We start from the raw sequence: 4,850 nt of genomic DNA on the forward strand, positions 1-4,850 counted from the left end.
GATAGATAGATAGATAGATAGATAGATAGATAGATAGATAGATAGATGTATATATACATATATATATGGGTATATATATATATATATAAAACGATTGAGACTATTTTCTGTGATTTCTCTCTTTCTCTCTACTCCCCTATTCTGGCTAACTCTTCTACTTATTCAACCAATTTCATTCCATCCTGTCTCCTCCAACAGATTGACTTCTCTGTCATCCCCACTCTTTTATTTATCTTCTATCACTCCCTCTCTACTGTCTCTGCCTACTGCCTACAAACATGCCCATGTCTTCCCTGTTTGGAAAAAAAATCTCACTTCATCCTTCTACCCCTTCTATCTATCTTCCAATTATCTCTTCTGCCACTTATAATTTCCCCATGACCACTTAATTTCAGGGCCTTCCCTCTGTTAATTATTATTTTTATTTAACCTGTATATAGCTTACTTTGTATCTATTTGTTAACACAATTATTTTTTTAAAGCTCCTGTAACATAGTGAATATCTTTTGCCCCTTTTTGAATCTCTAACACTTAGCACAGTGCCTGGAACATATGTGATTAATAAATTTTTTATTGATTGATTGATTGATTGATATATTACTTTCAAAGTCGTCCTCATTGTCTTTATTTGCTTTTGAATTGCATTGTTGAACACTTTAATAATCCCCTTTTTTTCTTTATTTGGAGCAAACATTGCTATTTCTTTCCTCATACCTTCCTCCAAAAAATTAAAAGTAAAAGAAAAAAAAAGAACATAGTTTTCATGAAAAATAAACATAATCAAAACTAATCCATGGTCTAATGGTCATTTTTTTTCTCATTCAGTACCATGAATCTAATATCCCTATATCTAGAAGTATATAGCATTCATACATGTCTTAGACCTCAATGTCCTCTACAATTTTGATGTTATGAGCTGCTTAGTTCTTGAGAATAGTACCTTACATGGAGCAGGCACATCATATATTTAATTTTTGCTTCCCCATTCTGTGGGAAAAAAAGGAAATTAAAAACTTGATACTGACTTTGTTTACATTGGATCACAAGATTTAGAGCTAGAGGAAACATCAGAGGTTATAAAGTCTATTTCCTGATTTGGTAGATGACGGGAGGAAAGGGACAGAAAGGGAAAATTACTTTCCTATAGTCACTTTCCAGTGATTGGATTTGGACCCAAATGTCCTGATTCTTCCTGCATCATTCCTCTTTACTGTAATAATTGAGAGATCCACAACTAATTAGGATGGTAGCACTGTGGTATGATGGCAAATTGTAATGGACTAAAAGTTAGGAAATGAAATTTCAGGTTCTAATGCTGTTTGATTTTGAACATGTCATAAATTGATAGATAATATGGAGATATAAAATAACATAAAATATTTCTTGCTACACAGTAAATGAAATAATTTTGAGTAAAAGATAATATAAGTAATGGACTTCAAAAAATTTAAAATGACCAATAATAAGTATTTGTGTATATATAACTCTTTATGATTTGAAAACTATTGTTAGTTTTTGTAATTATATACTTAAAAGCATTAGAAAAATGCCAGCTATTATTTTTCACCTGAGTTAAGATTTGTAGTTTCCTACTGCCTCTTGCTATATCATCGATTTCATTCTGTTAAAGATTTTATGCACATTGCTAGAGACTGGAACAACATGAGTAAGGCTGTCAGGGAGGAAAGGAAGACTGTCTCCTGCTGTCTTGTTACTGCTTTGTGTTATAGATCTTGGTTCTCAGAATGAAAGTTATGCTTCTCAACTCACATCCTATTTTCTCTTGTCTCAGTTGTGCATGAATGTGTGGCAGCCAGAGATCAGCTATATATGGGATGGGACCCACAGCATGGACTTTATCACTCCTTTTCCATCATGAGCCATGCTGTGTATTATTAAATAAGGATTCAAGCACCACTGCCTCATAATTAAATTTGATATCTTAATAAAATTTAGTAAATACCTATCTTTGTGCCAGAGACTGAGGCACTGTGCTCCTTACTAGTGGTATAAAGATAAAATGTTATAGACATACTACCCTCAAAAAATACAGTCTAGTAAGAGTGAGAGAAGATATTGAATCAGATAAGTCTAATAAAAGGAAAATTACCACTAAAGAGGACTCCCAACAAAATGCCAAGTGCATTTTTAAGTGAGAAAAGTTTCAGCTGAGACCATAAGGAAAGAATAAAGAAAAGTTAGTTGGGTATTCAAGTCTTAAAAGAAGGAGAGTCATTAAAGATAAAGATGAAGTGGTAATGCTTACAAAGCATGAGGAATGAAATTTGATGAGGAGGATGTTCAAGAAAAAGCTTTTAGTTCAATTTTTCAGGAAAAGAGTGTACATAAAGAGTAATGTGAAATAAAGCTGGAGAGGTAGTTTGGAATCAGACCATGGAGAACTTTACATATCAGTCTAAGGAGGCTATGTTTTATCCTGTACATAATGGGAGAAACCTTAGGTGGTTTTGAGCAGTGGAGGGACATTGATAACCCTATGTATTAAGAAGATACCTTTGTGAGTTGTGTCAAGGGGATTGAAAAAGGAAGAGCCTGGTGTTAGAAATAACAGCTTTTATAATACTCTTAGTGAGAGGTGATATTGACCTGGATTATAAAGGTGGTGTATGGAAAACCAAATTAACTAATGAAAGATTTTAGTGCATTCTATTAAACAATTGAGCAGCAGCTCCTGATTCTACCACTGTTTACAAAAACTCCATCATGAGATAGTTTCTATATTAACATGTTTTCTAATATCCATCCAACACTAAACTGGCAAATTGTTAGGCGAGGTCCATTCTCATTATAAAGTCCCCCTAAGAAATGTATGAGAAGACTATATGATACCCAAAAGTTAAATTTAAAGTCTTCTTTACTACATTATGACCTTGATTACAACAAAAGAGACCATGTGAGATTTCATTAAGACTATCTTTTCTCATATATATGTTTTCCTTCCATATCATACACTAGTAGCATTGGTTGTAGAAATCCTTATCTCTGATCTTGTGATCTGAGGCTGCCAATACTGAGCTATTAGGGTAAAGGACAACCTTATGAATTTTGCTAAATCTAGGTCATTCTGGTTTATGTGGCCATGCTGCAAACAGACTTCATTCCAGTGTTTTCTTTGCTTACTCACCAGTATCATTCTTTATTTTTCTTAAAAAGACCCTGTTTCCTCCTGTATGTCATGATTTAGTCAAATAATAAGAAAATTTTATTTCTAAAGAAATAATTATGGTTATTAAAGCATATTATCAAATGTGTCCCTGAGGAAAGTTTGAAAAATTAATAAATACATAAATATACCAATAAAATTTTAAATATTTCCTTGCGGATGCTTTTTTTTTAACCCCTGCTTGCACTTCTGACTCATGTCTCCACTTACATTGGTAACAAAATAATGATATTATCATCACTAGACAAGCAGATGAATATTTATATAAAAATTCTTCTTATCATGATTTTTTCATATTGATTGAGATATTCAAACTCTTTGATTTTTTTGGTTCCTCTCTTCCCTAGAAGAAGATCACAGTTTACTTTGCTTATTTTGCCATCATGGAAATGGGCCTGTGGAAGTAGTAAGGAATGCGTTACTTAGCATGGCTATGTGAAGCACAAAAGTCGAAAACTTTTCACTACTTCCCACTCCCAAGGTAGAGAAACTGTGCTCCTCTTTCAACAGTAAAATTACTACTTTTATTGTCCACCCATACCTGAAATTATGTCACTTTAAGTCTTGGAACCAAAATTGTAACAATGAATTCTTTCCTCTGCAGCAAATTCAGTTACTGAAGGAGATGATGCTAATCCCAGAGACAGTTTTCTACCCCATCACTTGTACCAGGGCTACTCAAGAGCTTCATTGACATTGGATCACACATTATGAGGAGGAATAGGAGTTCTCTGGAGAATTATTTTGCCATTTCTTTCTCATCTCAGAGTCAAGCTGCAATCTACCTTCTATCTCCTTTCTACTCCACTTCTCTTGGAGTGAATACTGATCATGAGAAGGAAGAGTGACTACTTCTTTTGTGCCTGGAGCAAAGCTTTGCTATTCTGATCGTAGTCACCATGTTCTTTTCAATGAAATGGGAAGATGTTCTTCATATATCATACACTTTGTCAGGAAAATAATGACATTTAATGGATCTTAAAATGAGAGCCATAATTTAAACCCAAGTCCTCAGGTTAAAAAATGCAATTTTCCCTTTTTAAGATATGATGTTGATATCCAAGGATTCATAATTTGTGATTGATTTCTCTTTTACTTGTTCATTGTCTGGCTCATTTTATCAGGTCACCTTCACAATTCTGTGGATGTTAGCATTCTGTGAGAAGTGACATATTGGGTATTAAGAACTTCTATTGCCTACTCTCTATTCCATCTTGGCCTACTTATTGAAAGCATTGGTGGAATGATGATGATGAACGTGATTTTGTAGATAGTCAAGATGAATGAATATCACATAAGATTATCATCTAAGTTTAACGGATATCTTTTACATCATCAAACACTAAAAACAAAGTAGAGCACTTTAAAATAGGATATAAAATATAGCTTATTGTGTAAATGTAAATATAAAATTTGATATAAAGTTTGAAATTCATTTTCAACAAGATAACATCCCCTTCTGAAAGACTGCTTTTGATTGACAATAAAAAATAATTATTAAAAGTTATGTACTCACATAGGGAGGAAGAGAATAAGGGAGGGAGGGAGGAAGGAAGAGAGATGGGGGAATAGAGAGAGAGAGAGAAAGAGAGAGAGAGAAAGAGAGAGAGAGAGAGAGAGAGAGAGAGAGAGAGAGAGAGAGAGAAAGAGAGAGAGAGAGAGAGAA

The sequence above is a fragment of the Petaurus breviceps genome, unplaced genomic scaffold, assembly GCF_028583685.1.
Source record: "Petaurus breviceps papuanus isolate PSGF00001 unplaced genomic scaffold, PetGlider_PUasm1.0 176, whole genome shotgun sequence".
In the NCBI taxonomy this organism is placed as follows: domain Eukaryota; kingdom Metazoa; phylum Chordata; class Mammalia; order Diprotodontia; family Petauridae; genus Petaurus; species Petaurus breviceps.